Consider the following 24,314-nt stretch of genomic DNA (forward strand, 5'->3'; position numbering starts at 1 on the left):
TTTTCAATTTCGTTGCAAAACGAATATACAGCCGCATCATATTCTAGTCCAATCAGAGAGTGCGACAAGCACCTCTACCGGTTTCGAAACTTATTAGTCTCTCATCAGGAGGCACATATGCTGCTCTCTCTGATCCAGCCAAAACAATCCCCGGCATGCAGGCACGGATTGCAACGAACGAAATGGCATAAATATTAGCGGCAACTGCTAGCAGAAGACTAAGTTTTCAATATAATGGCATATAAAATAACATAATGTTACTCTACATCTTGATTTTGATTTACATGTTTACGCTGATTGGAGTACGAAGGGAACCATTCTCGTTGGAACTTTACCGCGCTGAGCAGATGGGACGTGAATTATAAATTGTAAAATTCCCTCATCTTCCTTAGTCTCAGCATCCGTTATGGCTTGCAAATTGTAGAAGCCTCCGAGGTGTAACCAGAGAAGGTTCCCATTGTTTTCAGTCTGGTAGGATGTAGAGTAACATTATGTTGTTTTTTATGCCATTAGATTGAAAATTAGTCTTTTACAATTATATAACTTTCATCTGCAACACCGTTATAAATCACCCTGTAAGATTGTAACTAATGTTAAAATATGAGCTAATTTAATTTATGTAACTTATTAAAATGTGAAGTCTGCATTTCGGTTAAGCAGGTTGACTACTATTCGTTAGTTCTTCAGCTCAGAATAATAAATATACAAGAAGCGAAGAATTTAAAAAATGTTATTCAAATTATACATATTTACCTATTCCACCAATATAAATAATATCAAATTTGGTCAAAGAAAATAGCCTAGGGGTCATCGTGGCATTTTCACTTCTGATGGGCCCACCCAAGTTTTTTATGTATTTTTGGATGCTCATTACGAATTTCGAGAGTCGATTTAGATCCGAGTGGTCAAACAATTGTCATAAACAATTTAATTGTTAATAAATTATTTATGAGGCACTAGCTCTTAAACTAAACGAGATAAGAATAATTTCAAATAAAATCTATTTCCTGAAAAAGAAAAAAAATGGCGTTTACTAATCCGTTTAATCCAAGAAATATAACTCAAAATATTGTAAAGTGCACAATGGTTGCAAAATAAGTATTTTTCGAAGCTTTTTGATCGTAGCTCGGCTTCTATATACAGTATGGTGCAAATGTCTGGAATAAATTCGATATTTCGTAAACCGGCGACTTTAAGGAAAAATCCCAAAACAGATCGATTTTTATTTTTAAATTACAATATTTTGGCATATTATATTTCATACGAGTGACGTCATCCAAATGGACGTGATGACGTAATCGATGATTTTTTAATGAGACTAGGGGTCGTGTGATAGCTCATTTGAAAGGGTATTCAATTCTGTATTCCGTAATATAAATATTAACATATTAACAAATAGGCATTGCTTTTCGCTTAAATTAAATATTCAAACTTCCAACAGGGAGGTGGTAGGCGGGAGCTGGCTTGAACATTAAATTTAAGCGAAAAACAATGCTTATTGGTCAAATAAATATTTTTTTTCTGTTTTCTGACAATAGTAAAATGTATTCTGAATTGAACAAATTACATACTTTCTTCTTTTTTTGTGAATTTGTTTTTTTTTTGACGCTGTGTATAAACAATTATGTTAATATTTATATGACTGAATACATAATTGAATACCCTTTAAAATGAATACCCAAAAAATCATCGATTACGTCATCACGTCCATATGGATGATGTCACTTGTATGAAATATATGCCAAAACGTCGTAATGTAAAAATAAAAATTGACCTATTTCGGGCTTTTTTCTTAAAGTCGTCGGTTTACGAAATATCGAATTTATTCCAGACATTTGCAGCATACTGTACGAAAATAAGCTTTACAAAATCTCATTTTAGAGCTTAATTTATACTTTGACAAAAACCATAAAAAACCAAGACTCATTTTCAGAGCGCGCTGTTGAAATATCAATATATTATCCAAAAATAAACCTGCGCACATTTTCATAAGCTCAAAATGTTCCATCTGTGTTCTTCTATCATTACTGTTAATTAAAATATACATTTTTGTTGCTCAAATTTGCTAAAATCCTGGTAGTCAAATTCATTTACATTTTTTTTTAAGAAAATTATAAACCGGTACATCTTTAATACAAATAACGATAAATTAATTTAACAAATTTTGTTTGAAATTATATAAATTAAGCTTCAAAATGAGACTTCGTAAAGCTTATTTTCGTGCCCAAAAGCCGAGTTGCGTAAATTGTTTAAAACAATTGTTTGACAACTAGGATCGAAATACACCGACGAAATTCGTAATCAGCAGCCAAAAATATATTAAAAACACTTGGAGGACCCTTCAAAATTGAAAAGGCCACAATAGCGTATCTGGCTCATTGACTAACAAGCATAAATCTAGTTTTGAGGAGATCACAAGCTACATAATTTCCAAAATTACCGGTTTTAGTGCATATATACATATTACATTATGAATATTATTAAAATTTATAATTTGTCTATTACATAAGAATAATTATTCGTCTACGAGAAAAGTGAACATGAATATTTTGAGAAAGTCAGATGTTACAAATCTAAAACAAATTAATTTCAGTGCCGATATATATCATTCAAAATAAGTTTTAAGCGTTCTTTTAAATCTCTTGATGTATTTCAAGGAATTTTTTGTATTTAACCTAGAAAAATCCTCTCGTTTAGGTATTATATTTCGAACGAGGGACAAACTTTTTTCGCGACAAACCAAATCCAGACAAATGCAGAACAGATAACTAAATTATGGAAAGAATATTACGAAAATAAATTTATAAATGAAACACTAGACTTTAGAAATGAATCATATCAAGATTCCGAGAACAAAGAAATAGAGCAAATAGGTAGAGGGCAAGGATGAAGAGGATGATGACATAGGCCCAAAAATGGTAAAACAGATGGGAAAAGAAGGGATAAGTGTGATAGAAAATAGACAAAGAGGCATGGAAATGGCAGCCAATCCCAAAAGACTGTCAAAATATCCTTATGGCGCCAATAACATAGTAGAGAAGAGGCTAAAACATGAGGTAGAAAAATAACTGGGACAAGAACCAGCAGCATTTAGACCAGAAAGACAGACAAACGATAACATTTACATCCTTAGAAATATAATAGAAAAGAATATTGACTCGGGGGAAATGTTATTCTAGCATTCATATATCTAAGAGCAAGGTTCAATTCTATAGAAAGTAAAAATACAATAAAACCTGCCATATCCGGATCAATGTGGCGACAGACCGATTCATGAAAAAATCCGAATATCAAGACCACTTCTTTTATAGTCTCTGAAGCGTTTTCTCCTTCATACGTTTTAGTAATCAACGCCGTCAATAACTTTCGTCGATAGACACGTTTTTAGATTCTATAATACCTTGATCCATAGGCTGACGGAGGAATGTCACATTTGGGGGCAAAAAGACACTTTATTTCGCCATCTTTTAGTTCTTTTTGGTCAGGATGAGAGGGTGTGTTGCCCAACAGCAGGACTGCCTTTCTCGGTAGATTTCGGTAGATGCGGACGGCAGAACCGTCAGGATATGTAGAGGTCCGGATATGACAGGTCCGGATGTGGCAGGTTGTACTATATATGGAAACGCTTGCAGAAAATGAAAGTACCACTTACACTGTTCAAAATAACTGTATTTACAGAGTACTGAAAGTACATATACAGATAACAGGAAAAGATCTGAAGAATTCAATTGGGAAAGAGGTATCAAACAAGGAGACAGTCTTAGCGCGCTTATAAAATGCAAAAATACTCAACTGGAAATAGTTACCGTATATGATTGATGGAAAAATAGACCTCGAAGTAACAAATAAAATAAAACAATCGAACAAACTGTACTATGGACCAGCGCCAGTTCTGAGGAACAAATAATTGTCCCAAGAAACACAAATGAAAATTATACAATAATTATTTTGATACCGACGATATTATGTTGAAAAAAAAAACTGAGCGGCCGTGGAGTAACGGCATAATCGCTGGCCTCATACACCAGTGCACGTGGGTTCGAGCCCTATCAAAGACAAACCATTTTCATTTCCAATAATGACACGAGCCGTCTCACCGTGAATCGGAGAGCACGTTTAGCCGTCGGTCCCCCTGGGCTAGTGTACATCGGCACTAGTTACTTGAAACAGGGTTAAAGATGTAAATGGCGCCGGAACTGTCCGAAAGGATCTCCCCGGCAAAAATGCCATACGATATTATTATTATTATTATTATTATGTTGAAAATTGAGCTTTACAGGAAAAACATAATAGTAGGATAAACGCAATGAAGATCAGACATCTACGAGTCATAGTCGAAAATACCAAATGGTATAGAATAATAAAGGAGACAATAAGAGGGATAACCAAAGAGGAACCAATAATGAACAAAATAATAAAGAGATCATTAAACTATGACATGATAATGAAAGCCAGTAGACTAACGAGAAAAATTCACGAAACAAGAAATATAAAACAGAAAAATACAGACTAAGGAAAGAATGGATGCATCAAATGGTAGATGCTGGAAAAATTAAACAGAAAACGGCTTGAAGAAATAAAACTTATAGCACAAGACAGAAAAGAATGGAAAAAATGGGTAAGTTTGTAGCATACCTAAACCCAAATACGACACCTGAAAGGGTATAAGGAAGGGAATAGAAAGAAAGAAAGAGAACTTTATTAAAAATTATAATTTGTCAATCAAAAATAAATAACCATTTTCAATTTCGTTGCAAAACGAAAATACAGCCGCACCATATTCTAGTCCAATCAGAGAGTACAGCAAGCACCTCTACCGGTTTCGAAATTTATTAGTCTCTCATCAGGAGGCACATATTCTGCTCTCCCTGATCCAACCAAAACAAACCCCGGCGTGCAGTCACGGATTGCAACGAACGAAATGGCATAGATGTCCTAGCGGCAACTGATAGCAAAAGACTAAGTTTTCACTCTAATGGCATATAAAACAACATAATGTTACTCCAGCATCCCTTCTTCTTCTTCAGGTGCCATCTCCGCTACGGAGGTTGGCAATCATCATAGCTATTTTAATTTTTGAGGCAGTAGCTCTAAATAGTTGTTTTGAGCTGCATCCAAACCATTCTCTCAGGTTCCTCAGCCATGAAATTCGTCTTCTGCCGATGCTTCTTCTGCCATCTATCTTTCCCTGCATTATGAGTCGCAGGATGCCATACCTCTCGCCCCGCATCACATGTCCGAGGTACTGTAGTTTTCTTTCTTTAATTGTCAGTTCAACTTCCTTCTCTTTACCTATTCTTCTCAGTACTTCATTGTTCGTAACTCTATCTACCCAGGAAACCCTCATAATTCTTCTATACGTCCACATTTCAAAGGCGTTAAGTCGTCTCATTGTCTCTACATTTAACGTCCATGATTCCAGTCCATAGTATAGTACACTATATACGTAGCATTTTGTTAGGCGTACTTTAAGAGCTAATGTTAAATCTTTACTACATAGGACCTTTTTCATTTTCATAAAATTAGAACGTGCTTTCTCGATTCTGACTTTGATTTCTGCAGTGTAGTCATTATTTTCGGTTATAAGTGTCCCTAGGTAAGTGTACTTTTTTACTCTTTCGATCTGCTGGCCCTCTACTATCAAGATTTCGTTAGTATTATGGTTGTTTTTACTAATTTTCATAAACTTTGTCTTTTTGATATTGAGAGAGAGTCCGTACTCCCTACTACACCTTACTATTTTACTCATGAGTATTTGCAGGTCTTGTAAATTATCGGCTATTATTACTGTATCATCTGCATATCTGATGTTGTTAACTAAGACTCCATTTACTCTTATGCCGACTGTTTCATCTTCCAGAGTTTCTCGCATTACCTCTTCAGAATAAACGTTAAATAATAGAGGTGATAGTATGCAGCCTTGCCTGACTCCTCTTTTTATTTCCATTTCTTCAGATGTTTCTGTTTCAATTCTTACTATTGCTCGCTGATTGTAATAGAGATGTGTTATTAGTCTTAAATCTCTTTCATCTAGGTTTTTAGTTTTTAGAATTTCCATGAGTCGGTCATGTTTTATTTTATCAAACGCTTTATTGTAGTCTACAAAACAGACGTAAAGAGAACGGTTAACATCCAAACATCTCTGTGTCAGCACGTTGAAGGAGAATAATGACTCTCTGGTGCCCATTCCATTGCGGAACCCATACTGAGTGTCACTAATATCCAGCTCCAGTTTAGAGTGTACTCTGGCGTGGATAATTTTCAGCAGAATTTTCAAGGTATGTGACATTAAGCTTATGGTTCGGTAGTCACTGCATTCTTTGGCATTCACTTTTTTTGGCAAACACACAAATGCTGATGTCAACATTTCTCTAGGGATGATTCCCGTAGTATAGATAGCGTTGAACAGTTCTACTATTATGTCCAGGTTTTTCTCGTTGACCAACTTTATCAGCTCGCTAGGTAATTCATCTGGACCAGCAGATTTATTGGTTTTCATAGAGTTTATTGCCTGACTAACCTCTGATTTGGATATCTCTGGGCCTACATCTCCGGTTTGGCTATCTACGGATGTACTAGCTTCTCTCTGGTCATGAAATAGTTCCTCGATGTACTCTTTCCATCGTCGTAGTTTTCGTTCTGTCTCTATTATAGTATTTCCGTTTTTGTCGAGCAATATATTTGAGGTTCTTCTATTTCCTATTCCGGCTAGTTCTTTGACTTTTTTATGTAGGTTGAAGTTGTCATATATGTTTTGAAGTTCTTCTATTTCTTTACATTTTTCAGAGAAGTAGGTTTCTTTAGCCTCCCTAAGTTTTCTTCTTATTTGGTTTTGAAGCTGTTTATAGCGAGTCTTATTAATTGTTTTGTTTTTTCTTCTTTCATTCATCAACTCTAGAATTTCCTCCGTCATCCATTCTTCTTTCTTACATTTGGCATCCCACCAGACTGAAAACAATGGGAACCTTCTCTGGTTACACCTCCGAGGCTTCTACAATTTGCAAGCCATAAGGATGCTGAGACTATGGAAGATGAGGGAATTTTACAATTTATAATTCACGTCCCATCTGCTCAGCGCAGTAAAGTTCCAATGAGAATGGTTCCCTTCGTACTCCAATCAGAGTAAACATGTAAATAAAAAATGAATAACCATTTTCAATTTCATTTCAAAATGAAAATACAGCCGCATCATATTCTAGTCCAATCAGAGAGTGCAGAAAGCACCTCTACTGGTTTAGAAACTTATTAGTCTCTCATCAGGAGCCACATATGCTGCTCTCTTTCATCCAACCAAAACAAACCCCGGCGTGCAGTGCCGGATTGCAACGAACGAAATGGCATAGATTCCCTAGCGGCGGAGTAACATTATGTTGTTTTATATGCCATTAGAGTGAAAACTTAGTCTCTTGCTAGCAGTTGCCGCTAGGGCATTTATGCCATTTCGTTCGTTGCAATCAGGGACTGCACGCCGGGGTTTGTTTCGGTTGGATCAGAAAGAGCAACATATGTGCCTCCTGATGAGGGACTAATAAGTTTCGAAACCGGTAGAGGTGCTTGCTGCACCCTCTGATTGGACTATAATATGGTTCGGCTGTATTTTCGTTTTGCAACGAAATTGAAAATGGTTATTAATTTTTAATTTACATTTTTACTCTGATTGGAGTACGAAGGGAACCATTCTCGTTGGAACTTTACCTCGCTGAGCAGATGGGACGTGAATTATAAATTGTAAAATTCTCTCATCTTCCTTAGTCTCCGCATCCGTTATGGCTTGCAAATTGTAGAAGCCTCGGGGGTGTAACTAGAAAAGGTCCCCATTGTTTTCAGTCTGGTGGGATGTAGAGTAACATTATGTTGTTTTATATGCCATTAGAGTGAAAGAGTCTTTTTTTATAATCTGTCAGTTACATAAGAATTCGTCTACGATTAAAGTGAACATGAATATTTTGAGAAAGTCAGATGTTATAAATCTAAAACAAATTAATTTTAGTGTCGATATTTATCATTCAAAATTAATTTTAAGAGTTTTTTTAATCTCTTGATGTATTTCAAGGAATTTTTTTTATTTAACCTAGATAAAACCGCTCATTTAGATATTATATTTCGAACGAGAGACAAACTTTCCTTCGCGAAACTTTTACTTTGGTTTTTCGACTAACAACATTCTTGCTTCGCTACATAAAGGTAATGATGTATTTTATTAGCAATAATTAAATGCCCAATTAAAAGTTGCATTATTGTTATTCTTGGTATTTTAGGATAGTGCTTTTGCGAGTACTTGAGTATTAATCATATTTTAGGTTTGTAGTCACCGATGAAAGGATCATCACTAAATAAAATCCTTTGTAAAAGGTATATTAAATTCAAAAAATACCTTTCTGTCTACATCACAGACCGTTTTTAAACTAAAGAGTTCATCACCAGTGCTGATAACAGGTGCCACATGCTTGTGCCACCAAAATATAGGGGTGAAAATCTTTTAAATGATACAAAATCCTTTGCAAAATATAGGGGTGAAAATCTTTTAAATGATATAAAATCCTTTGAAAAAGGTATATTAAATTCAAAAATTACCTTTCGGTCTATATCACAGACCGTTTTCGAACTAAAAATTCATCACCAGTGCTGTAACAAGTGCCACATGCTTGTGCCACCAAAATATATGGGTGAAAACCTTTTAAATGATATAAAGTTGTAGAAAATTTATATTTTTATATAAAATTATGTGTGATGTTTAAAATATTCCTAGATTTTACATCAGGCAACGTAGGATTCCAACAACACGTGGGTTGTTAGACCTTCGGGAGAGCTAGCAACTCTAAATACAGTTGCTATTTAGAGTCCGTAATGTGAGGTTCTAATTTAATTAAATTAAATCACTGAACGGAGTCTTGTGGAGTACCGAGATAGGGAAACAAAGAAAAATGAGAATATACAACACCATGATTAAGATCATATTGGTATACGGATCCGAAACATGGAGAATATAGGAACACCAAAAAAGAAAAATAGAAGTTACTGAGATGGACGCCCTAAGAAGAGCAAGTAGAACATCGAGATTGGACCGGGTTAGAAGTGAGGAAGTAAAGCGAAAAATGAATTTACAGGAAACGGTCGTAGAATGCATTGAGAAGAAACAATTAACGTGATACGGACATGTTCAAAGAATGGGGGAGGAGAGACTGCCAAAGAAAATTATGAAATGGATACCTACAGACAACAGGAAAAGAGGAAGGCCAAGAACGGCGTGGATACAAGGAGTAAGACGGTCAATGAGTGTACGAGGATTAGAAGATGAAATCTTCAATGATAGAAGATATTGGCAACAAGGCATCGGACAACGTTGGAGGACGTCTTGAACCCGAATTTATATATGATGTGAGGTTCTGCTCCTCAAGACTGGCAACCGACGTATTGTGTGGAGTCCTACGTTGCCTGATTTAAAATTTATGAATATTTTAAACTTCACATAATATTATATAAACATATAAATTTTCTACAACTTTATAATATTTAAAGGGTTTCCACCCCTATATTTTGGTGACTCTAGTATGTAAAATAGGATACGAGCCGGCAACAGATGTCTTTATGCCCTTCAAAACCTTATAACATCGAAACAACTAACAAAACGTACCAAGAGACAAGTATAATATTATAAAAGAATCATAGACCCGTTGTAATGTATGAAAGCGAAAAATGAACTATAACAAAGACAAACGAAGAAAGACTACGTGTTTGGCAAAAAAAAATCCAAGGAAGATCTTTGGGCCTCTGCTAAATGAAGCAGCAATGCAATATAGGATAAGAACAAACAAAGAGCTCGAAGAACTTTACCCAGCCGCCTAAATCATAAAGTGCACAAGACTCCAATGGGAAGGATACCTCGGAAGACATTCTGACTAAAGAACATTAAGTTTGGTATGAAAGAAAGTCCCAACTGGAAAAAGGACGCCCTCGACTCCGGTGGCGAGATAATATAGCAGAAGTCCTGAAAGCTATGGGCGTGCAGAATTTGATAGAGGTTTCTCAAGACAAAGAAGAGTGGAGGCATGTTGTCGAGTCGGCTAAGATTCACGAAGGGTTGTAACACCACGGAGTAAGTAAGTAAGTAAGCATGTAAAACCTGTTAGCAGCACTGATATTGGTATACAGCCTACTAGAACAAATTCTATTTTCTTGTGGATTTTATATAAAAATTTCACAGATTAGATGGGAGGAGGTTATTCCAAGTTCAAATGAAAACAAGTGTTGTTTTTTTTTTGTGTTTGCTTTTGCCCTTTTTTATTAGTAAGATAACCTCTTGCTCTAGTCTGCTGCGTTTGATTGTAGAGGACAAAATAAAATGTAACAGTGTTGTAGGAAGAATACGAACTTCCTGGTAATGAAATCTAAGGGAATGGTTTAGTCTGAGCTTCAACCAATTATTTAGAGCTGCTGTAAGTAAAATAAGAATTGTCATGTTGATATCCAACCTTCGACAGAAGTCGGAACCTTAAGGAAAAGGAAACTATATTGCTTGTTTAATAAATACTAGAGAGTAAACAGAATGGCTCTAACTCCTATGAATAAATAAGCGATGAAAGTTGCATAAGCATACGAGTAGACAGAGACAGGTCAAAGAAAGGAGCTGTTTTGTTTACTATTCCTTAATACAAGTTTGCTTCCTCTACCTCCTATTAGTCTTCCTTAACAGTGTATATAATAAAAATAGAAGAGACGTGGACAACATAGTTGTAAGTTCATTACGAAGAAAAAGCAAAGTGATTAAATTATATTTGTCATATTAGGTTACATTATTATGCTTAATGTATGCTGATGATGTCGTGTTAGTAGGAAATAATGAAAGAGACTTATAACAAAAACTGGAACAGTGGAGACAAGATCTGGAGGAAAAAGGTTTAAAACTTAGTAGGACAAAGACAGAGTATTTGCAATGTTCATTTAAAGATGGAGTTACTACAAATAAAATGGTATCTTTGGATGGTGAACTGATTGTAAAAAGCAATATTTTTAAGTACCTGGGATGGGTATTACAGAGTAATGGAGAAATAGATGGAGATACATGCAGTAGAATTAGGGCTGGATGGATAAAGTGGAAGGAAGCGAGTGGTGCGCTGTGTGACAGGAAAATTCCAATGAAGTTGAAAGGAAAATTCTCTAAAACAGCCATAAGACCGGCTATGATGTACGTAACTGAATGTTGGGCAGTGAAAAAGAAAGAGGAACAACGAATGCATGTGGCGGAAATGAGAATGCTTAGATGGATGAGTGGAGTGACAAAAAAGGTTAAAATTAAAAATGAGTATATTAGGGGTCTAAGTCTAGGTGTGGCACCAATTAATGCCAATATGAGAAAGCAAAGGTTGAGATGGTTTGGTCATGTTCAACGTCGAGACGCTAATCACCCTATACGAAGAATTGCTGAAGTGCAGATTCCTGGAAGGAGTAGGAGAGGAAGACCAAAGAAGACGTGGGGGGGAGACGATTAGGCAGGACATGTTGGTAAAGGGAATTAATATTGATATGACCCAAGATAGAATTGTATGGAGAAATGAAATTAGGGAAGCCGACCCCGCATAGGGATGAGGCAAAGAGAATGATGATGATAATGATGATGAATAGGTTACATTATTATTTTATAATAGCATCCTTACAAAGGTAAGCTTAGTATAGTCGGTTCGCTAAACTCAGACAAAATTGGCTAGTGATTTTAGTCTGTAATTTCTTTGTTCTTTGCCAACTTTGCCAAAATTGTCAAAATTACTAACTATTTAGTAATTATTAACTATTTAGTAATGATTTTTTTGCCAATTTTACCAAATTGGCAAAATTACTTTCTAAAATCACTAGCCAGTAGTGTGTGAGTTCAGCGAACCGACTATATATATTGTTCTTAAGGTGCCTTCTCTATTGCTAAAGTTTGGTTGTAACTACAGCAAATTGCTCTCTATCTTGAGCTGTTCTTAATGTCGAAAGATAAGTGGGTACTACGAAATGGAGAAATATTTCAGCAGTATGAAAACTGAACAGTTTGCAGATTTGAAATATAAGTCACGATGGAAACATCCAGTTAGCTAACAGGTGAGTAATTTGTAGAGAGATAGGAATAGATAGTTTTACTTCTTCTTCTTAACATGCCTTTTCATTCCAGATATTGGCGATCAGCGTAGCTATAGGGTCTCACAGCTTGGAGAATTCTCATCTACATATTAATCTCTATTGGAAGGCGTTTAGACTCTAAACAACCGAAATATGTGGCACTTAAAAACAACTTATGATCACTTGTACATTTTACTACATGTGGAATAATTCAAAAGTGTAATAGAGTCAAAACTTGAAGAGTAAAGAATGCCTGTTGCACAAATTTTGATGTCGAAGTGAAGTCTAAGAGCATGGTTAGTTACGTAGTTAGCGTGGTGTTGACAGATGAGCAAATATCAAGGTTGTAGGTTAGGTTGTGATAGACCGGAAGAGCAAGTTCATGCTGGAGCCAATTAGACATGTATATAAAAAAGATTATTACTGGAATCCCTCAAGATAAAAACATGTAATTACAAATAGATAGCAAAAGAGAATAGTAACAACTGATACTCGAACGTTCAGAACGTTCTGAATTTCTATTTATAAGTGATAAATTCTGCACTAAAGAACTAACTAAAGGAGCCAACCCATGTAATGACACAACTGATGTTTAGATTTTCTGGAATTCTTCCGGTAGCGATCAATAATTAAGCATCATCGAGATACGAGTTACTATTTTTCACCATCCGCCATGTATTTTCTTAAAAATATGTAGGCTTAATGAGCTTGACACGTACCAGTAGGAAACTGGAGTAGAGGCAGACCAAGACTGTGATTGAAAAACGATGTGGATGATGATGCAAGGAAGATCGGCGCAGCAACCTGTCAACGCTTAACGATGGACAGAAGCGACTGGCGAAATAGACTGGAAGGTCAAGGCTCAACTAAAGCTGTACTTACAACTGATGATGATCATAATGTATAGGTATGTAGTGATAATGTATTACTAAGAAAGATATTTGGACCAATCCATTGCAGCGATGGTTCGTGGAGAATAAAAATGAACTACGAACTGGATGATCTAATTCAGAGCGCAGATATTGTTAGATTTGTAAAGTCACAAAGACTAAACTGGCTTGGTTACATAGAAATAATGCCAGATAATCGAGCTGTAAAAGTGATCCAGAGATTTATAAGACCTAAGAAAATAAAACAAGAGGAAGGTTCCATAAAACATAGATAGTCGACGTAGAACAAAGTCTTAATTAAAACCGTCAATATCAGGCAGTGGCGAAGGAAAGTATCCGACAGAGCAGAAAGCAAGAACATTGTTAGGCAGGCCAAGACTCATAAATAATTGGAAGAAGAAGAATAATAATGACAGTATATCACTTGATATCGATAGTATGGTTGTCAAGTGTCTAATATGTCTTGTCTTTATTATCAGTTTCCTGCATGTGACCTTCCACACTTTAACCGATTACTATAAGGTTTAAGTTGCCTTTGCAGATAAGAGACAGTTATCGAAGGCTTTTAGTTATTACAAATTGTAGCTTATCTGTACTGGAACATAGCGGAGAATCGCAATATATTAAAAGTGTTTCCAATACTCATGTAACTTTTACTTATTGCTTACAAAGCAAACAAAGCAAAAAGATTTACTTACGACCAGGATTGCCATTCCACTCGAATGGAATATGATGTGCTAAATATTATAATTATAAATTATGAAATAATATATAAATAAATGTGTGTGAACAATTAATGAGCAATTCCAGAAACATAACTAGACATAGATACAAGCCCTAGATATGAAGTAGTATTTATGAAGAGTTAGAGGAGTGACAATGGGAGACAGAATAACAGATATACGGACCGACCCCAAGACGAGATCAGTACTTGAGTATATTGAAGAAAAACAACTAAGTTGGTGGGGATACATGAAAAGAATGAAAGACAACATACCGGTAAAGAAACTATGGGAAGCTATAGGATACAAAAGAAAAGATATAGAGAAAGACCTAGAGAAGATTGGGATATAGACCTAGCTAAAATCATTCTAAGGGAAGGAAAAACATTAGCAGGAGAAATGAGATTAGCATACAACAAGAAACAATGGTCAACATTTGTACACACGTGAAAAGACGTGTCAGTCCCGACACTGAAAATAAAAGGGACCCAAAAGACAAACTATACTGTTAAAATAGACAACCAACGAAAAAAATTAGCAAAATTTCACAGAAGAAGTGGAAAGTGACTATTTTATCGATGCAATAAAAAAATATAAACTGATTATGAGAGATAGACTTAACATTAGATCCAATACAGACTACAGCAAATACAATAAATATTGTCATCATGCAGTCCTGTTATTTTAGAATATCGTTGCTAAGAATGTTTACTTTCTTAGAACTTTTCTTTGAAAAATAAGTTATGTAATATCAAAATTTTTTCGATTTTTCTTTTAAAATGACTGTATAAATATTTACATTCAAAACGTCCTGATAAAGAAAATAAAGTATTGGTTATCCTTGTAGTATCCCCCTTATTTAACCCCCTCCTCCAGAGAAGGGGAAAATATAGAGTAAAACAAAGCTAATTCATAATATTACTTATTTCTCTTAAAATAAATAATAAAAGATATATCGATATATGCGGATATGTATGTATAAGTTTTGAAAGTTTGTTTACAAGATGTTAAACGATGAGCATCAATCAAGGCCGTCCAGCGAAAGATTCACTCTCGAGTAAAAAGTGCGACCACTGCCAAAACTGTTCTCGTGTGCGCTTCCACTAACTCTCTCGAAATTAAAGAATCGAACATAAAGTAGAATTTAATGAAGATACTTACTGGTGTTAAAAAAAGCGAAAGTGTACACTGCACCGCTACGAGAAAAGAACTAAACCGTTACTGATCTACCGGCTGTTTTCTAATCCTATACGAAAAGTTTCTCCCGCCAGTCTTCATTCACTTGCTCTCTTGTATGGAAACCTCCACCAGGAGACTGCAAAGTACACTTGGTGAAATGATTTAATCTACAGGGTGATATAAATGATCCTTTACGTAACAGTTCTTCGTTTCCGTCGGTATAATTACGTTCACCTCGCTTTACTTAGTCTTAAGAAGGAAACAACGCTTTCAAGGTTATAGAGTAGTTGATAATTGTCGCTATTGTGCACTCATTTTTGCATATTTTATCAAAAATGGGGTTGTTTTGTTATTCATCACAATAAAGTATTAAATAACAAAAACTATCTTTCCCAAACATACGATTTTAAAATGCTTTCTTATTCTTGCACTACTGTCTGCTATCGGAGGTTGGCTACCATCACAGCAATTTTAAAATACTTCTACGTCCCACATTTCTTTTTCCCGAGATTTTTCCTGAAAGAACAGAAGAAAAGCTGAAGAACAGAAAAGCTGAAGGTAAGGATGGAATATCAAAAGAATTACTGAAATATTGTGGAGCAGCAATGACAAAACAATTAACAACATTAATTAACAAAATCATAAAACACAATAAAATACCGGAAGAATGGAGAACGAGAGAACTAATTCTACTATTCAAAAAAGGAGACAAAAAGCAGCCAGAAAACTACAGAGGTATCAACTTGTTAAATACTACCCTAAAACTTACAACTAAAGTTTTGCAAGACCTAATGAATCAGAGGATAATTTTAGCAGATGAACAACAGGGTTTTCGTACTGGAAGATACAGATGCAATATTCGTCATAAAGCAGCGGTTCTCAAACTGTGGTACATGTATCACTGGTGGTACATATCATTATTTGCGGTGGTACACAAAACGCAAAAGCAGCCAAAATCAGTACCACTATTATAGTTAATTAGATTGCCTAACTAGATGAGTATTTCAGTTAGGTGGTACCAAAAATATTAAAAAGTATTTTGTGGTACATGACTAAAAAAGATTGAGAACCACTGTCATAAAGAAAATTACTGAGAAATTACTAGAGTATAATCAACCAGCATTTCTATGTCTGATTGACTTGAAGAAAGCATTTGACAGAGTAAGACTCAATGATGTAATCCATCTTCTGTATAATAGAGAAGTCCCTCTAGATATCATAAAAACTATTGAAAATATCTACCAAAACAACAAAGTGAGAATAAATGGACAACTTACAGAACCTATAGATATAGGCAGCGCAATAAGACAGGGAGACTCATTGAGTCCTATGCTCTTTAATCTAATCATGAATGAAATCATCAAAAACGTCAACCAAGGACGAGGATATAGAATGGAGAACAAAGAAGTAAAAATACTCTGCTACGCAGATGACGCAATATTGATAGCCCAAGATGAAGATAGTCTGCAAAGATTAGTCCACAGATTTAACATAAGAGCAAAAGAATTCAATATGACAATTTCATCTCAGAAAACCAAAACAATAGTAATCAGTAAAGAACCAATCAGATGTAAAATATGTAGAAATTGATGGTATCAGTATTGAACAGGTAATGGAAATAAAATACCTTGGCATTACATTGTCAAGTTACGGAGACCTGGACAAAGAAGTGAGAAATCAAGTACAAAGAGGAAATAGACTGGCAGGATGCCTTAATAATACTATATGGCGAAACCGGCATATTAACACTGAGATGAAGTCAAGAATTTATAAAGCCAGTGTAAGACCAATAATGACATATGCATCAGAAACAAGACCCGATACAGCCACAACACAAATACTACTAGAAACGGCAGAGATGAGAGTACTGAGCAGAATTACAGGAAATACACTAAGAGATCGAAAGAGGAGTGAAGATATCAGAAGACATTGTAACGTACAGAGTATAAACGAATGGACAGTAAATAGAAAAAGAGAATGGAACAACCACATAACCAGGATGGGGGAGACACGTGTGGTCAAAATAGCAAGAGATAAATCACCAATCGGTAGAAGAAGTATCGGCCGACCGCGCAAAAGATGGAGTGACAACCTTCCATAGAGGTATCAATCCGCCAATGAACAAGCAGAATTGCTTATAAAGAGGAAGAAGAAGAAGAACAAGAAGAAGAGATTTTTTCTTGAATTATGTGCCTTAGCAGGGAGTACTTTTTGCCTCTCCTTATGTGGCCTAGATATTCCCGTTTTCTCGTTTGTATTGTTTTAATGACTTCACATTCCTTCCCCATCTTCAGCAAAACATCTTGATTTGTCACTATATCTGTCCATGGTATTTTCCATATTCTCCTGTAGCACCACATCTCGAATGACTTACTGTTTTTGATGCTTATCTTTTTCAGTGTCCAAGCTTCCACGCCGTACAACAATACAGAGAAAACATAGCACCTTAACATTCTCGTTCTTAATTTTAAATTTATGTCCCGGCAGCATAGCAAAAATGCTTTGGTAAAACACAATATTAAACTTGTAGCGTTCCGCTACGTTTACGAGTAGCCACTCCCGACAACCGTAATAATTAACATCGAATAACAAAAAGTTACCTTACGATCGAGGTAGGAAAATGAAAACAGAATTAGTGCTAGCTAACCAACGACTTAAGAAGGTCAAATACAGACAAATATGTGTTGGAGAAAAAACGGCAGATGTCATACATAAAAGAATAGGAGATATTCAATAAATCTATTTTGGAATTGCAATTACAAAGCAAGCTAAATATATCTGTAAAGATATAATATACCTAAAATGAACGTCTGGTAAGTGATTTTATTTTAAAAATTTCTTTTGGAAATTTAGGAAACACATATATCAAAATGAATAATTTTATACCTTAAAAAGTCAAATCTAGCAAAGCTACTTTTAGAAATATATTACTTAAGTAATAATGTAATTTCATTTTGGATAAATGACCTTCCCATTTATGTGGAAGAATATGTTCGGTTATCTTTTGTAACCGGTCTGTCTCACCTTGTATCCAGGAAAAAATTTCTAGATACCTAATGAGAACCTCTCTTTTTAGCCGTACCTAGAGAATTATAAAATAGAACCAAGCTTTTAATATCCCACAAAGACAACTTATATGGAAAATGCACTAAGAATAACATTCCTATTAATTATCCGGAACGTAAATCTTCCCCAAGATGTGTATACTCATAGAGCCGCTTACCGTCTGATAAACCGGCACGTCCATAAGCCAACACTTGGAATTAGAGCTGAAGGAATTTCATCTAGATTGGAACAAAGATAAGTGTACTTAATTAATGTTCTCATTTATAGACCGAATTGTGTTCCGCAATATATTATATATTTATTCTACATTTGTTGTTAAGCATTAGATTATTTTTTAACTTCCCTTATCATATCTTTTACTATCGGTTGTGTCTACACAACAAATAATATTTTGTCAATTTTTCATCTAAATCTCAATGCATGTAAGGGAACATAAGTACTTATAGACCTAGAGCATTGGTCTCTATAGGGTTCATTACATAATAACTTAGGTATTGTGGTAGATAATATACAAGTATATTAATACGGTATTATGAAGAATATCATCTGGTTCTGTTGACTAGCACTCACTATTGTTTTTCTGTCTCTTTATTGTTTGTATCTGAAAGAAACGTAAACTCATAGAAATCATTTAATAGTCGGAAACTTTTACGTTATCTGCTTATATCTTGGCAACCAAAATTTTAACATTACTCATATTCATTATTTATATTATTAATTAAATTTTACTATTATATATTCATCTTGCAAGCCAATGTTTTACATTATTATACATTATTTATATTTTTAGCTAGAAATTTTACATTATATATATATACATTAGTTACCAAAATCTTACTTTACATATATCTAGGTATTTTTTTTACACAATAAAAATAAGGTATACCTATTGGGGTTGTATCATTTCACCTGCACCTGATATCTCTCAACTATATGTGTTCATATAATATTTTATTTCAGGATTAAGTTATTTGGATTGTTTATATCTTTCTCCTTATTTCTCTCTCTCTCTTTCTCTCTCTCTCTTTCCCCTCTCTCTCTCTCTCTCTCTCTCTATATCTCTCTCTCTCTATATATATATATATCTCTATATATCTCTCTCTCTATATATCTCTCTCTCTATATCTCTCTCTCTCTCTTTTCTAGTCTCCCACACTGTTCTATCAACGAAGTAAAGGCTCTAAAAGGCATTTACTTCTGGCGCCCATCTTTGGTTTATTGATCATAGGTCAGTTCTTTTCTTTTAAGTATTTCATTACTTTTTAATTTTTCTGGTTTCTTCCTTTATCACTATCTCTTTCTCCCCTAAACAACAGCACGAAAATAAGCCGATCTCCACTTCCTGAGCTTTTACGTCTCATCCTCATCCTCATAATTAATTTGTTATCTTCATTCTAATTTTAACTTGTTAAGCCGTTTCTCACTACTCCTTTCTCTTCATCAATAAAATTTTAGTACCAAAAAAAAATATAACCCTACTATAAGGGTTACAAAGTGGCGCCCAACGTGGGGCTGTTGTTTTCATTTAGGTGGTGATTTAGTGTTAGTTACACTACATTCTCTTATTCAATTTGGTTATTGCGAATTATCACTTACAGTTTGTTTGTTGTTTTGGAAAAAAAAAAGAAAAAGTTGATAGTAGCAGTGTATCATTTTGTTTTTTTTTGAGAGAGTATACAGGTGTAAGGGAAATTATTTTAGAATTGAGGATATAGCATTAATTGTTGGGTGGTATACGAACATAAGTTAAAAGGAAATATAAATATTTATTGAAGGTGACGTTAATATTTAATAAACTGAATTTTTACATTCTTATACGTTACATATTTTTTGGTATCTTATAATTATTATGATATCCTGTACTGGCACTTGTATCCACACAATTATATATTTTGGGTTATAGGTATATGTTTATTAGGTTCTGATTTCTATCTCAATTTTAGATTACTATATGCGATTAAATTTGCGGGCTTTGTGCCAGTTGGAAAATTTTTTTTTATTGAGTTTATCTATCTAACCTTCATTGGGGTGTTTTGTCGTGATACTGAAAGTTTCTTTTTTAAAATGTCCACTTTTAAAGTTGATCATTTACTGGTAAAAGAGTTAGATTACGAGCTTAAAATCCGAAGTATTGATGTTACTGAATATCCTACCGTCGAGGCTAAACGCAAAATATTGCGTGGAGCTCTGCGACAGGAGAAGGAAAATAGGAGTTTTCGGCAAATTTCTTCCTCTTGTATTCCCTTTGACAAACATAAGGAGGAGATTGAGGACACACTGAAAGACCTTACCCAGAAAATCGGGATATTCAGGGGTACAATACTGGATCCTACCTTTGCTAGATTGTCGTCTAGAGTAGCTCATTTATCTGAACGAGTAAGTCGCTTAGAGTGTGATACCGATGAACAGGAATTATACCAGAAAACCGTCGCAGTCAAAATCTTGGATATTGAAGGTGACCTCGATGCTCGGGGAAACCCAGCTGCTACCTCCACTCCAAATGCACCCATACACAATGCGTCACCCTTCCCATTTTCTAAATCTGCCCAAGTTCATAAATGGGGTATTTCTTTTTCTGGTACAGGTGATCGTGATACTGTTGTCGCTTTCTTAGAGAAAGTTGAATGTTTGCGAATCTCTAGATGTATTCCAGAGGATGACTTATTTGCAGCCTCCGCTGAGTTGTTTACCGGTCCTGCGTTCACTTGGTTTATGAATAATCGCTCTAACCTTTCTTGCTGGAAAGATCTGGTGCAAAAACTTAAAGCTGATTTCCTACCATATTCCTACCAAGATGATCTTTTGGATGACATTAAAAAGCGGAAACAACTCCAGAATGAACCCGTTACTATGTTTATCAACAACATCCTTGGGTTGTGTAGTCGTCTTGACATTCCTCTCACGGAATCCGAAAAGGTAAGAATCATCATGAAATCTTTGTTACCCTCATATCACTCTCAACTAGCTCTTGTAGAAATCCGTAGTATCGACGAACTTACGGAAAAATGTAAGCGGTTAGAAGAAACATTTTCTTGGTCTAATCAACCCTCAACTGTAGTTTCGTCTCGTCCTTTCCCGTCTTCTAGTCAGAATTCCTTTTCACGAAATCGATCATGGCAAAATAAAGTACCGAAACACAATGTATCTACCGTTACCTCCACGATCGTATGTTGGAATTGTTATACTCAGGGACATGCCTTCTCTGCATGCCCAAACCCCAGATTGCGTCCCTTTTGTTTTGGGTGTGGCCTTGAAAATACCACTAAACCCAGGTGTAGGAATTGTCAGGGAAACGGTCGTTTAGAGGATTGTACCCTGAGCCCTCCTCTGACAGTCTCTCGATCAGGGAATTCCGTAACTTCCATAAACAATACAGGACTCAACACGTCAAGCCCTCCCGTACCTTCTACCAGTCGAAAAGGGAAAGGTATTTCGTCCAAAAAGACAACAACTTCCAAACAACAACCTATCTCAAGATTAAGTTTTCTGAAGCAGACACCCTTTAATGTCGAATCAGATAATGATAGTGTTTCTTTCTCAGTATCTTCATTAAATCTCCCATCTCCTTGTCTCGAGCAAGAACTTAACTCTGCGTTAATTCCGTTACCTTTACCTTCTTCTTCCAGAAAAATTAAGGAAGGAGATACCTGTCTACCTTTATCTCAATTTTCTGGCAACACCATAGTGATTGATAAAACAACCTTAGATTTAAATTCTCTATTAGTTAGAAAACATAACGATAATCGTCCGTATCTCCCTATCGAAGTATTAGGTCAATCTTGTTTAGCACTTCTAGACAGTGGTTCAAACATATCTTTACTAGGTTCTTTATCTCTTCGTTTAATAGACAACGATAAAGTCAAAGTTAACCCGATTTCTTCTCTTCAAGTATCGACGGCTGATGGCACTGTACAACCCATCACGGGAAAATTCGTAACAGAAGTCTCTGTAGCGAATATACGCAGAAATGTTACTTTTTATGTTATCCCCTCAGTGCAAAATTCAGTTATCCTTGGAATGGACTTTCTTAATGTTTTTAATAGCACACTTAACTGCTCTGATTTTTCTATGTCTATATCTTCATTTAATATTTCGAGCTTGAATGCCGTACAAGATTTTTCTAGTTTATCAAATGAGGAACAAAATCAGTTACAAGAAACTATCTCCAAGTTTAATTCTATCTCCTCTACGGATAAGTTAGGCCGTACTACCTTGCTTTCCCATTCTATTGAAGTGAATAATCCCACACCATTTAGGCAATACCAATATCCGATACCCCAAGCGTGGCAAAAAGATTTAGACCAAGAGATTGATGAAATGCTTAAACTTAATATCATCGAACCGTCTACCTCTTCCTATAGTAGTCCATTATGGCTCACGAAAAAAAAGAATGGATCATTTAGGGTCTGTTTTGATGGACGTAAGTTAAACAGCATCACAGTAAATCGGGATGCTTACCCGATCCCTCGAATTGATATTATCTTGAGCAAACTTCAAAACTCGAAGTTCATATCGTCTATAGATCTTTCAAAAGCTTTTTTACAAATACCTCTGAGTACTGAAAGTAGGAAATATACCGCTTTTGCCGTCAATGGTAAAGGATTGTTTCAATTTGTAACAATGCCTTTTGGGTTAGTATCTGCTCCCCAAACTATGTGTCGTCTCATGGATATAGTAATAGGTCCTCAGTTAGAGCCCTACGTGTTTTATTATCTTGATGATATCTTGGTAGTCACCCCGGATTTTTCTACTCATATCGAAATTTTGAATAAATTATTTGTCCGGTTAAAAGAGGCCAATTTAACGGTTAATCTTGATAAATGTCAATTTTGTCGACCAAGTTTGAAGTTTTTAGGCTATATGGTTGATAACCAGGGTCTTAGGACAGACCCTGAAAAGGTCGCCGCTATAAGAGATTTTCCCATCCCAAAAACTACCACCCAAGTTCGCAGAATTTTAGGCATGTGTGGATATTATCGTCGGTTTGTTCCGTCTTATTCTACCTTACTATCACCCCTTACTGATCTTCTGAAGGATAGGAAAAAAGGCCAAACGATTATTTGGACTCCTGAGGCCGATGAAGCGTTTAGGCGCGTTAAAGATGCACTAACGAGCGCTCCAGTCATGATCTCACCTAATTTTAACGAACATTTTTATCTGATGACCGATTGTTCTAACACCGCTTCTGGTGGCGTGCTATTTCAGGTGAAAGATGGCTCTGAACACCCAATAGCTTATACAAGTAAGAAACTGAATAAGGCGCAGAAAAACTATTCGACTACGGAGAAAGAACTATTAGCTATTATTCAGGGTTTAGAAGCTTTTCGTTATTATTTAGAGGGTCGTAATTTCACGATAATTACGGACCATAGTTCTTTGGTATGGCTTCACAGCATGAAAAACCCTTCTCAGAGACTTTCCCGATGGATATGTAAACTGACTGCCTATTCGTATAAGATTGTCCATCGAAAGGCAGCCGGAGTAGTGGTTGCTGATGCTCTTTCCCGTGTTTTTGATATTAATGTTTTAGATCTATCTTCATTAACTCCTGATGCGTGGTATCAAAATATGGTCGATAAGGTTACTCAAGACCCACAAAGATATCCCGATTTTAAGGTGGAGAACAATGTGCTGTACAAACACATTTTAAGTCCTGTTGAGGTATTATCGAATATGACCGAATGGAAAATAGTTGTACCTACGCCAAACAGGGAAAATATTTTGCGTATGTGTCATGACGAAGTTACTGCTGGCCATTTTGGTTTCTATAAAACTTACCACCGTATTGCTGAGTTATATTATTGGCCTGGCATGCGCAAATCCATTAAAAGGTACATCTCTAAATGCATAGTTTGTGCTACTTGTAAACCAAGTAACTTACCACAAGCTGGTCTTATGGGTTCTTTTAGAAATATTAATTTCCCTTGGCAGATGATTTCTCTCGATTTAATTGGTCCATACCCTCGTAGCTATACAGGAAATACTTATTGTCTCGTAGTAGTGGACTATTTCACCAAATTTCCTTTGGTTTGCCCTCTTCGGAAAGCCACAGTCCCAGCAATTATTAAGTATTTGGAAGAACAAGTATTTTTAGTATTTGGTGTTCCTCAAATTGTCTCCTGTGACAATGGGCCCCAATTTATCTCGAACGCTTTCAAGACTCTTATGTCCAAATATAGGGTGCAGAAGATTTTCTATAATGCTGCATATCACCCTCAAGCGAACCACTCAGAACGTGTAAATCGTAGTATTGTTACCGCTTTAAGGTCTTATACATTTGAGGACCATAGGTCGTGGGATCAATACATTCATTCTGTTGCCCAAGCCATAAGGACTTCCACTCACGAGGTCACTAAAT

The 24,314-nt window shown here is 35.5% G+C and overlaps 1 protein-coding gene and 1 long non-coding RNA gene across 2 annotated transcripts in view; one reads left to right on the forward strand and one right to left on the reverse strand.

Moving 5' to 3' along the window:
- The window catches only part of LOC114325161 (uncharacterized), a 272,355-nt gene extending 257,322 nt beyond the window's left edge, over window positions 1-15,033 (reverse strand). Inside the window, exon 1 of the mRNA XM_028273130.2 lies at window positions 14,873-15,033. The gene's annotated coding sequence lies outside the window, so the exon portion shown is untranslated. The remainder of the gene's footprint in view (window positions 1-14,872) is intronic.
- Window positions 15,034-17,415: 2,382 nt separating this feature from the next.
- Window positions 17,416-18,845, forward strand: LOC126885037 (uncharacterized). Its single transcript, XR_007698242.1, has 2 exons — window positions 17,416-17,703; window positions 17,967-18,845. It is a non-coding gene; the product is annotated as an uncharacterized LOC126885037 (long non-coding RNA).
- The last annotated feature ends 5,469 nt before the right edge of the window (window positions 18,846-24,314 follow it).

Source organism: Diabrotica virgifera, chromosome 5 (assembly GCF_917563875.1).
Source record: "Diabrotica virgifera virgifera chromosome 5, PGI_DIABVI_V3a".
In the NCBI taxonomy this organism is placed as follows: domain Eukaryota; kingdom Metazoa; phylum Arthropoda; class Insecta; order Coleoptera; family Chrysomelidae; genus Diabrotica; species Diabrotica virgifera.